The sequence below is a fragment of the Thamnophis sirtalis genome, unplaced genomic scaffold (genome assembly GCF_051295495.1).
Source record: "Thamnophis sirtalis isolate CommonGarterSnake01/CBP01778 unplaced genomic scaffold, rThaSir2_p1.2 scaffold_11, whole genome shotgun sequence".
NCBI lineage: Eukaryota > Metazoa > Chordata > Lepidosauria > Squamata > Natricidae > Thamnophis > Thamnophis sirtalis.
The window spans coordinates 29,713,990-29,726,883 of record NW_028261391.1 but is presented as its reverse complement, the minus strand read 5'-3'; the positions used below and the strand labels follow the sequence as shown (position 1 = coordinate 29,726,883).

The 12,894-nt window shown below is 36.3% G+C and overlaps 1 long non-coding RNA gene across 1 annotated transcript; it reads right to left on the bottom strand.

The window, feature by feature from the left end:
- Positions 1–2,745: 2,745 nt before the first annotated feature.
- LOC148043583 (uncharacterized) lies at positions 2,746–11,900 on the bottom strand. The gene is made up of 3 exons (XR_015698018.1): positions 11,587–11,900; positions 10,631–10,767; positions 2,746–4,655 (listed from the first exon to the last, which is right to left on the bottom strand). It is a non-coding gene; the product is annotated as an uncharacterized LOC148043583 (long non-coding RNA).
- Positions 11,901–12,894: the final 994 nt, after the last annotated feature.

Here is a 12,894-nt window from a genome sequence, read left to right as displayed (position 1 = left end):
AAGTCAGCTGTGGGTCCAGGAGGACTCCCAAGTTGCGTACCCTATCTGAGGGGCGTAGTATTTGACCCCCCAGCCTGAGAGATGGAACACTTGGCCAATTAGTGGGAGGGAAGCACAGCAGCCACTCGGTCTTATCTGGATTGAGAACAAGCTTGTTAACCCCCATCCAGTCTCTAACAGCTTCAAGGCCCTGGCTCATCACGTCCATCGCTTCATTGAGTTGGCACGGGACGGACAGATACAACTGTGTATCGTCCGCATACTGGTGGTATTTTATCCCGTGCCGTCGAATGATCTCGCCCAGCGGTTTCATGTAGATATTAAAAAGGGGAGACAGGACCGAACCCTGCGGCACCCCATATGTTAGGGGCCTAGGGGTCGATCTCTGCCCTCCGACTAACACTGACTGCGACCTGTCCGAGAGGTAAGAGGAGAACCACCGTAAGACAGTGCCTCCCACCCCCACCTCCCCCAGTCGTCGCAGAAGGATACCATGGTTGATGGTATCGAAAGCCGCTGAGAGGTCAAGGAGTACCAGGATGGAGGCATGGCCTCCATCCCTGGCTCTCCAGAGATCATCGGTCAATGCGACCAAAGCAGTTTCTGTGCTGTAGCCAGGCCTGAAGCCTGACTGGAATGGATCAAGGTAACTGGCTTCCTCCAAGGACCGCTGGAGCTGAAAGGCTACCATCTTCCATAAAAGTCACTACCATTCCCTCTCCTTAATTGGATGGGGAGCTCAGTTTCAAATGTTCTGCATCCAAGGTGCCTAAACTTGAGTGTTTTACAGTTTGCAAGACTTCCAATTAATTCATGTTGAATACTTCAGCTATACCAGCATGATATTCAAAATCGGAGTCTGGAGATTTGGGTGTTTTATAAATACAATATTGTAAATAATAAGTTAGTCTTTCAAATGAAGAAATCCACATCTGATTCCTTTTTGATATGACTCGAAGACAATACATATCCTTCACAACTAGAGCAGAACAGATCCCAGAATTTTCTTTTCTTTTTTGGAAAAAAATCCTATTTTAAACATTCCTGTATGCTGTCCATAAAGTGGGCAAATATCAACAGAGGCTTAATAAACTGCAATGTTTTGATCTGCAATGAGTCACCTTATTCTTGCCCATTAAGAGTATCTTTGCTTCCTGTATCACCCACTAATTCTTCATTAATGAGGTCAGGTTTTCCATCCAATTTCCTCTACATTATAGCATAAGTGATTTAATTCTGCAATCCCATAGGATGCACATGTTATTTTGGGCTCTCATCAGCATTTCACTATGCAGATAAATAAGAATATCTACAATACAGTGTCCTTTACAATTGGCCTTTTATTTAAAACATAACCCTTTCACCAGCAGTGTGGTGGAATATGCTGCTATCAAGGTGAGAGTTGCCCTACAAGGCGTAAGTATTTCCCCAACCTTTAGGTGTAACTGGAACACTTTTGCTCTTTTGAGGCATCTCAAAAGGAGCCGAGGTGGCGCAGTGGTTAAATGCAGCACTGCAGGCTACTTCAGCTGACTGCAGTTCTGCAGTTCGGCTGTTCAAATCTCACCGGCTCAGGGTTGACTCAGCCTTCCATCCTTCCGAGGTGGGTAAAATGAGGACCCGGATTGTTGTTGGGGGCAATATGCTGACTCTGTAAACCGCTTAGAGAGGGCTGAAAGCCCTATGAAGCGGTATATAAGTCTAACTGCTATCTCACCCTGAGAGATATACATAGGCTCCATATGATATAATTTCCCATTTTCCTGTGCTCCTAAAACAATGTTTCTGGAACAGCATAAGAGTTTGGGATACCTGCTGGAAGGATTGTGGATTGGCATAGTGTAATTGCAGCGGGAAAAATGTACCGACACAGGTTGTCATCATACTGAGGTCAGTGATTTCTTTTACATCTGTATGGTGCATAAACATACTTGACAGAGCTCAACTGTAGAGCTCAACTCTGGAGTTTCTAGAGATCCTGGTCACTTTTCATTAGACTTCTGCTTGTTTATACTCCCCCCCCCTTCCTAAACATATTATCCATTTGGCTGGCATAACAATAGGATATGTTTTATCCCAGGACAGAGAACAGGTTTGTTTTTCTTAAGAAACGCTTAAAGATGAATGAATGAATTGCTCCATTCTAACACAAGAATTTTCGTTGTTTTTTTTTACTTTGACTAGTCACAACATTTAATCATTCACATTCTGGATCAAGGGCCAAGTTTATATGAGATTCTATCTGATTTCACTAGGGAAGCTCTTTGCTCATAGTACTGCAAAATGCAATATGAGCCATAATACTGCAAAAAAGCAACAAAAGAAAAATATGCAACTGAAACCTAAAAAATTACTATAACTGTCCTCCCTGTTCTATTAATCGATGCTCATTTTAACTGCATAGGAACCCAATAAAGAGTCTTACATTAACTTAATAATTGGTCCATTTTTAAAATTTACTACTAACGGACAGCAATTCTCTTGATTTCAAGACAGGTGTCTTCCACAGTCCATGGATTGTACTTGAAACTCTTTTCATATAAAGTGAATGAACTTCCAATGACCTGTGACTGTTCATCTAGTTAAACAAATCAAAATTAGTTTAGAATTAAATGGCTAAATTTGTTATTATTATTTTTACTGAAAGTACAATTTCCACCATCCTATGATTAAATCCTTTAGATTATCAGATAAAGACATAATCAAATTCTAATTCAAAAACAAAACTAAAATAGAATAGAATAGAATTCTTTATTGGCTAAGTGTGATTGGACACACAAGGAATTTGTCTTTGGTGCATATGCTCTCAGTGTATATAAAAAGACAAGATGCATTCATCAAAAATCATAAGGTACAGCACTTAATGATAGCCATAGGGTACAAATAAGCAATCAGGAACCAATCAATATCAATATAAACTGTAAGGATACAAGCAACAAAGTTACAGTCATGCAGTCATAAGTGGGAGATGGGAGATAGGAAAGATGATAAGACTTAATAGTAATGCAGCCGTAGTGAATGGTTTGACAGTGGTGAACGAATTATTTCCCTCAAGGTAATGTACAAAGATCCATTGTTGGAATCCATTCCGGGTGTTTGTGTGCAGGGCAGTTTCTGCTGTCTGAAACACACATACACAGGGATGCAAAAACATCGCACCAGAAACATCTTTCCAGCTTAACCGTCAGGACTCACTATGCAGCCTCATGTAACATGAACTATGTGAGCCAGTTACTCCCACACCTGCCCTTTCTCCCCCCTATGCTGTGCTGTAACTTTCTATTCCCCCTTTGCCCACCCTTTGCCATGATGTGATTTTCTATTGGTTTATTTGTAGAATGCTGTGATTTTTCATTAGTTTACTTGTACCATGTGTGATTATATATGCCTTTTGATACGCTCCTTTTTGATGACGCTGTAACTAACTTTTCTAATAAAAGAGACCTTTGATGTTCATTCGAAGCTGGCTCATGCCGAGGAATTATGTCTGGTGTTTTCCTTTTGATTAGGCCAAGGATACATGAGCGGCCCTCCAGTGTGGCAACAACGCCGCAATCCATACTATGCAATAAAATCAGCTGCAGAATTAAGTATAAAATAAAAACTAGAAATAGGAACAATTCAAGCATTAATTAAGTTAATTAGTAAGTACAAATCTTACTTAAGTTGATGAGTACATTATTAACTTTGACATTTCTTTCAAAAAGAAAAAAACTCTACACATATAACAATTTATTTAACCATGGTTTTCTGAATAAACCTATACCTACATTCAAATGATATGCTAACCCATACCCATGTCTCAAATCAGTTTAATCAAGTTGCAGCAGAGATATTGCGAGATAGCTGGCTTTGTCTCTCTTAATGATCACCTAGTAACAGTGATTCTATCATGATACCAGAACTATTTCCATTCCATCTGGTTGTTATAAGAACTGAAATGTTTAAAAACGAGTTTACATCCTTCTCAAATTTTCTTTTGTACAGTTTTAGAAGCCAGATTTGAAATTTCAACTGAATGTAAAATGACCCCACCCCCAAAGATTACAAACGTACATTCTTGTATGCTGCCCAGTTTCTTGCTTTGCCAACTTGGGTTGTCAACTCCCACTGAAAACAGTCTTAAAATATTTTCTCTCACCACTTTTTTATGTGGATGTGTATATGTAAGCACTATATGTGTGAGATACACACACAGCTTGCCAAAATCAATCCATGCTAGAGTTTTTTAAAGTATACTGTGAAAAATCCACATATCATTTCAAAAATAAATGTCTTCATGGTCTTTGTACTTTGTACAATGCTTTTGACCACTGTCTATTGTTGCCCAGTGTATTATGTGGGATTGTAAATTCTTTAAGACGTCAAAATGTGAATGCCAACATTCCCATCTTAGATTGAGTTTTCCAGTAGAGATAATTAATGGCTTCACATTTGCCTAGGGCATCTCATAATTCTTTATACTCGCAAATGAAAGCAAATATACATTTCCAGGATAATGTTGCAGGATCCAATCTGAGTCAGTCACCGGGACCAAAGGTTTGCTCTTCCAAGATTTCAGGCTCATGCTGGAGCACATCCTCACGTAATTTCTCTTTCTCCAGAATATACAGTATTTTTGATTCTGTTAAACATGGTAGACTTCTGATCTGTTTCTATAAAATAAGGTTTGGAAACAAATTTATCCGTACATAGTTTCATAATCTATGCTTAAGAAGCTTGGTAATTATACTTTTAAGGGCATTAGGACAATCATCATGTGCTATAGGATAAAGTGTCATCAATATACTAATGATACCCAGTAATAATTTTAAAAGGTCACTAAACAGGGCAGTTGTTAAACACGGACTACCTGTATAGTATTAGAAAAGGTTACAGCTTAAGCCTAGACACAGGAAGGCAGAAATTCAATGATCAGTTTAAAAGCTCAAAGTTGACCACCGGCTGGCCAGTTTATATCTTACATATACAGCACACAAACATTTACATATGTTAAGTCAAAAACATGTTGGTTTAACTTAACATATGAAATGAACCCAATCAATTAAGGTCAGTCAACATGACTTAGTATAGATTTGAAACAGACTACAATGAGGTGTGCGGTTTTATGATTTGTATGTTAAGGATCTTAATGTTATAAGCCACCCAGAGTCACTTGTGTACGAGTGGACATATAAACCTGTTTAATAACTCTGTAAATAATAACTACGGCTTATTTTTTGCTTAGCATAATGTAGGAACCATTCATTCTGGCTTATTATGATACATTATCAAATGAAGTTTTCTCATGATAGCATTATATTCAAACTACAGCAAAAACCCATCTTTTATGTAATTCACAAAGTTGTGAAGATAAAACTAGGAACCTATATATTACTAAAATGAGCTGACTTTTTATCTAAGTAAACAATATAATTTTTAGAATATTGTTATGCCTACCAGTATATGTATTTTTTCAAGAAGTTGTTCTACCTATGTTCAAATTTTCTGCCAATCAAGAAATGGCTAAATATTTCTAATATGAAATATTATCAGGATGGAAATAACAGATTAAATGGCCAGAAGCTTTTGTAAACTAAATGTTAATATGGATGAGTTTATCAAATTATCTAAATAATCATAATAAAAATATTTTTTCAAATAAACAACCAATCAACCAACTAAGCAGTATGTCCCCCATAATATGTGGGGAGGAGAACAGTTTAAATTATGTATTATATGTGTGATGTCTCTTCAACATGGTTTTGAATAAAAAAAAAACTCTTTTCAGGTTATAACAGACCTTGCTCATTTCTGGTTGTTTTCAACAGAAGCAGAAGGAGGCATTATATGTTTTACAATATAAGCTTAAATGAATACTTTGTTCCAGCAGCATAATTTTAAAAATAATAAAAGAGAAATGAATCCTTACAGAGAAAGTGGTCTTTATTTGTATTGTTAATGCAATTCAGAAGCTAAAAACAAAACCAGAAAAGTGTTCCAGTATATTCTTTGTCATTTTGGAAACAAAGGTAATAATATAGCTTTTAAATCTTATCCTACTTCAGATATATGACAAATAGTTTTGTTGTTTTTATTGCTGCAGTCTCCTCCTGCCTAAAAAGAACAAAATCTTTGGCATTAATAGACTCATGAGGAATTGAAATAAACTTCTTTAAAAGGTGCTACAGAAAGTAATAATAAGTTCCCCAAGCCAAACCCATAATGAGGATATCATTTTGTTTAATGCATTAATGGCAAAGATCCAACCAAACAACTCACATTCTTGGATGTACAGCTGGATTCTGTCATCATGTAAAGATTTTATTTAGATCTCAGAAAGGAGGAGGCTGGAACATATCCAATTTGAGAATTATTATTAAGTTGTACAGTTAAGCCATATGTCTTCATTCATTATGGAAGACCCTTCTAAATGGGTCTAATGGGTTCAAACCATTATGAGCCAAGTAATTTTATAAATCAATATTTTTTTCACCCAAAATGTTTTCCTAGAATAAAAGATTGTATTTTGTCCTGTAAAATATGCTTCAAGTTCAGAAGAGTAAATACATAGTTTTGAAAATGGTTACTTCTTCTTTAACTTCTTTAATAACATACATCATGGTCTGGGTCAAAAGAAAATGTTGAGATGATTCAAACTTTATTAAAAGGTTTTTACAGCAATAGGGAATCTTTCAATAAAGATTGGCTATAGCAACAAAAAAGTAATAAATTACCATAGTTTCTCTGATATCCAACTTCAATCTCTTTAAAGTGTTAAATTATCATTATTTTTTTGATACCAACACCTACCTTTCTATTTTTTGTATTAGGAATGTTAGGTCAGCTATTTCGCCTAGATTTTCTATCTTTTTTGCCTTTGCACCATGGATTCAAGGTTGTTGCTTGATAACGTTTGTTCAGTAAAGCTAAAAAAAGAGGAATAAATATACCTGGGGGACTAGTGTTTTATTTTCAGAGCCACTGGTGTTTAAATCACTGGTCAAAGGGCCTGGCACACGAATCACTTAAGAATTCATCTTCAGCTATGAGACATTCATTCAAAATAAAAAGCTGTTATTCTAGTGTGACAATCAGATAGTAGTTATCATAACTTTATAAACTTCAAGGCCAGAGTAGGTGAATAATTACTGAGGAAATGTATTGCCTTGTATTTCTCGGCCAGCACCTTTCTCAGTACTGGCTTTCACAAAGGATATATCGACCTGGAACCATTCCCAGAGCATTTATGAAAGCTTAGGAACATACTCAAGTCTATGTTAATGTCCATATGGAATGCATATTCCCGGGCAGCCATCTGCTTCCTAGCTTTTTCTATCTAGTCTAAGTTGTGATTTACTGTATATCCTCCCACTTTCTGAAGCACATTCTTAAGTATTTTATTTGTGGTTAACCCTCATTAATTTCCTCCTAAGTCCTTTTGTGCTGCCTTATTCTGGTAGGTGGTTGTGGATGGAAGTGATACACAAAGAACATCAGGAGTGTATGCCAAGAGTATATATTCCCAACCGGGGCACTCTAGGTATATTCATTCAGATAAAGCAAGCAGACAACTGTATCAGATAGCAACAAGATAGCAAGTTGGTGGAGGCCAACTATCACTTTGGTGACAATGGCAAAGGCATCAATTAATATTGTGTGGGAGAAGGCAATGGTAAACTACTACTGGATACACTTAAAAATTGACAATGAAGTTACAAAAGTTGGAGATAGCTTCTGTCATTTAGAGTTAATCTTCAGCAACAAAGGGTTTAAACAATGAAGAAGCACATCACAGATCAGTACTTTATACGCACCCATGAAGGCCTTGGAAAAGATATTCTGTTGCCCTGATACCTACAAAGATCAGAACAATGCAAGCAATGGAATTTCCCATGAGACTCTATGGAAGTGAATGTTAGATTTTGAAAAAAATAAGCTAGGAAGAGTATTGATACTTCTGAACTTCAGTGTTGAAGAAAACATTTAAGAATACTACAGAAAGCCAAGAAAACAAATAAATAGATGATCAGTACAATACAATCAATACCAAGTTCTCACTTGATACATAAATGTTCTGACCCCCCCTTTCTGTACACTAAGGCACTCCAAGACAAGATTACTGCTAGACGATTTATTCACAGTAAATCAACACACTGACCAGATCTTGGCAGCAATCCAGATTTCCAAGATAAGAAATATACACACGAGCTTCTCCAGCGTTGGTAATGAAGTTGAATCCTGCAAACAGTCTCCTCTCAAAGTCTCTCCTTATATAGTCTCTTGAGAGGAGCCTAATTACAACCACCTGGGTCCAATTATCTTCTGTATCTGCGTAGTTGTTCTCTGCATCTATCTGCCCACCGTTGCCTGGCGTCCAGGACCAACCCCTTGTCTCCTCCCCACTGCTCCAAGGCCTGACGTCATGGGCACACTCCCTTTGGCTTTCATTGCTGCTCCATGCCTCAGGCGCCTCCTGGTGGCCAGCCAGCCTCTCTGGTCCCTGCTCAGAGTCGTAACCCTGTCCAGGGTCCTCCACATTTTCCAGAGCCGACTCATAGGGTCCCGCACTATCAGAGTCTGTTTGAAGTTCCAATGGCTCCTGCTGGGCCACAACACATGGATAACCAGGCTCAAATTTCCCTCTCCCTCTAGAAAAGTCCCGAAACTCCACTGAAGATGTTACCTAGTCTAATAATGAAATATTAGGAAAGCAACCCACAAACTTGGAGAACTAACCGTTACCCTCAAAGATACTAGGAAAGATGGAAGAAAAGAGCATGACCACCAACAAGGTGGATGAACTTAGTTGCAATGGTGATGAATGTACTGTTGGAAGTCCTGGAAAACCATCTTAGGGACACAATATCATGGAGAAAATCTATCCATCTTGTTGCTAAATTTTGATACGAACTTAATGGTGCATAATCAATCTCACATTCATTCATTCATTCATTCATTCATTCATTCATTCATTCATTCATTCATTCATTCATTCATTCATTCATTATATATTACAGTGCATACTCCCAGTCTAAAATTGTCAATCAATGAATAAATAATCATAAATGTTAACAGTAAAAAAAGTAAGTAACATAAAGATGCATAATAATAAACTCTTAAAGATCACAACAATAATCAAAGTAAGATTAAATACAGGAAGCAAAACAATTGGCTCACATGGGGGAAAAGATGAAGGACAGCTATATTTTAAAGCTTTTCTAAAAGTATCAATGGAATGAAGGAAGAGAGGTTCCAATTTTTTTTATCCACTTTCTTTTACCACATTCATTGCTGGGCAAATGAGTCACATTTGAGATGTACATTGAAGTGGAAAATTATGTAAATATATTTAAATGGTAAAAAGCAAATTCAAACTAGAGAAGCAGATCAGAGATAGGTGTTTACAGTTGGAAGGGATGTAATCAATAGTTTGTTGGGTAAAAACAGGGAAACCTGAAGTCAAAATTTTCAAATTTGGAAGACAAATATTGTAAAATATTTATATAGCTAAAGATCTTTTAAAACACTTCATCCTTAGTTTTACTTTTCAGAAAATTCTTTTAACAGTAGAAATCAAAGGCATTCAAAAACCCATTCTCCTTAATATTTATGGTTCTATTTGTTAATGTTACTTTTTCATTGTCCTATATTTAAATTCAGTCAGTGAGAAATTTAACAAGCACTTTTTAAAAGTGTTTCACTTGCCACTAAAAACATATGGGGCTAATAAGAAATCAAAATCTGCTTATATGCTACTTTTCTTAACAATGTTTTGGGAGAAATGAAGACAAAAATGGTTTTCTTAGTTTCCTATAGCAATACATTAACCACTACAGCCCAAAAAGGCATGTTTAAGGTCAGAGAAGAAACTATGTTTATATGACTTTGAATCAACCTTGACTTTTAAAGATTGCCTGAACTAATCCCCAGTGTTACAAGAAATCAATTTCAATTGAACATCAGGAGAAATCTCATAACAGTGGCATCTACTGTTTTAGAAGCATATGAACTTTGCTTTACTTGAGGTGCTTAAGCAGAGTATGGATAGCCATATGCCGCAGACGGTATATTAGTGGATTCCTAATTGAACTGGGGATACTAATCATGGATTAATCAACTCTATGGGTCCTTCCAATCCATTCATCATGTAATAACTGTGATTCCTTTGTACCAAACGTTATTGATACATGCTCTACATCTGTGAATTCCACCAATAACTCAAATGCTTGCATCAGCTAGATCAAGCCACTATTTTCTTCTGCCCATGGAAATAACCTTTCCTTGTTTTGTAAAACAGAAATTATATCCTATTACCTATTCTTCTAAAGCAGTTAATCATGTGATTAACTAAAGAAAATAATATTATCTGATCATTGCAGATAAATAACTGAATAACAATTATTTTAAAAAGGAGCAATGCACTTGATTTGACATTTTCTATATATAGATTTCTTTCTGATTCTGTGAATGTGATCTAGCATGAATTCTGGACCCTGAATGACGACTTTCACTGGAATATCTATGTGGATATAATTCTTCTAGGATGACTGGATGATTTACCCTTTACATGTGTGCAGGGAATTCCCACAGTACAGGGTTTATTCAGTCTCATTAGAGAAATATATATGTTTGAAGGTCTGGTACATACCTTAAGCACTGGACACTGCAGCAGCTCTCATCCAATCTTCTCTTGGTTGGAGAAATTAGTCATATCTTCATAATTTTGATGATATGTAGGGTCAATTCCACACAGAAGAACCACTTTATGAAAAAATATTCAATTCTCTGATAAAAACATAAGACTGCATCAGATTCCATACTGTGTTTGGATAGAAGCAAATTCTCAGATTGCAACTTCCAAACTCCTCTAAAACTCAGGAGATATTTTTGGGTAGCTCTATGGAATCATTTGCTATTTTATGCATAAGTTACAGGTTCAGGAAACACAAAAATAATAAATATTTTCTATTGATTGCATTATTATTAGAACTGGAACATTTTAAGTGATACAGTTAAGTCAACTGTGCTTAACATTTTTTTTTTTTTGCAAAATTATTAAGGAAATACACCTTATTTGTCAGAAACTCCTTGAGAAAATTGCGATCACATTATTCCAGGATGCTGCAACCATTGTAAATACATGCTGGTTGCCAAGTACCCAAATTTTGTTCACAGGGCCCCTGCAGTGGTTCTAAGTGCAGGGATTTGCCTTTTTGTCACTTTTTTTCAATGCCATTGTATTTGAATGGTTGTTAAAATGGTTGTAAATTGAGTACCTTTATAGCAACAGGTTGACAAAATTCATTTACTTTAAAAACTAGGGCTAGAATTTCAAGGACACTTTAACATTCTCTGCTTAGGCAAGCTGAATGTATATGGAAAAAGCTGATGAAGGAAGCTATTGGGTATTTAGTTTCAAGAGCCATGAGAGTAATGTCTTAAACATTAGAAGGGATGGAGTAAAATGATACCCTAGTAAGAAAAGAGATAGTGTGCAATAGTATTTCCACTAAATTGCTCTCTGTTTACAAGATAGAAGAATAAAGACAAGTTAAAAATACTATGGATAATTATTTGCCAAATATACTATTTCTATAAACCTACCTAGATGCTGTAATGTTTGTTGTGTTTCCCAATCAATCTATTGGGGGGGGGGGGCTGCCCCTAGAATAAGAAATAAAGTAATATGCTGTGACTTTAGAAAAAGGAGCTCCACAACTGCTTCATTGTTGCTTTTTCCTCTTCCTTGGAAAAGTAACTGACATAAATGATTGTGATAAACAAAAAATAAAACAGAATGGAGCAATATAATTACAGAGGTTGGCAACTGAAGACACATAGCATGGAAAATTACCTAAATTTGCTTTTACAATGGCTGGAAATAGCTACAGTTAAATGTGTTTAAATGGACGCTGGACTAGTGAGGGGTTCCTACCAGTTCGGACTGGTTCAGCCGAACCAGTCGTGGTTTGGCGGCCAGGGTCTCTGAAACCAGCAGCGACCCAAACCTTCATTGCCATATTTTTTTTTTAGTTCTGTGCATGTGCAGAACAATTTCTATTGCACTGTGCATGCGCACACAGCGCGCATCAAGCACACGCATGAGCGAACTGGCAATAGTGCCAACCAGAACCCACCCCTGCGCTGGACAAATTATTGGAGAATATAGAATTTTTTATCAGCAGGTACCAATTCTGATAACTAAATACTGTCTCCTGAATGAAATCAGAATACCAACTACTAGGGAGATTTTTTTAAAATTTATTTCCTAAATATTGTAGGATACAAAATATTGAACTAGTTTAAAGGTAATCAAACATTTTGATCTCAGGACTCCTTTACATTCTTAAAAATTACTGTGATGTCCCAAAATGCTTTGGTTTATGTGGGTTGTATCTATTGATATTTACGTATTACAAATTAAAACTGAGGGATTTAAAAATATTTATTTATCTGATTTTGCAGATCTACTGGAAGAGCTTCTGGGATCCTCAGGAGTTACCAGAACACATTTTGAGAACTGCTGGGCTAGATAGATCTATGGCTTGATCCAAGAAGGAGCCACTTTTAATTGTAAATATTTGCTGACTGCCACCCATAGCATCTTACATATTGAGTTCAATACCATTAAAGAACATTTCCTTTCTACTATATAGAATGTTAAAAAAAATCAAAATAAAGGGATGACTCACAAACACCCACAACAGCAAGCTAAGCTTCAAAGGATTCAGGTTCAGTGTGAGATACCCTTTGTATTAATTCTAATGTTGTATTTTTAGGATTTTAAATATAGAATGCTCTATTGCAGTGTTCATTCCAAGTCCACAGATTCAGTTTAGAATGGTACCCATGTTCATAACTGCAATTTATTTACTTTTCCCACTATCATTGAAATCCTAAGTATATTAATTA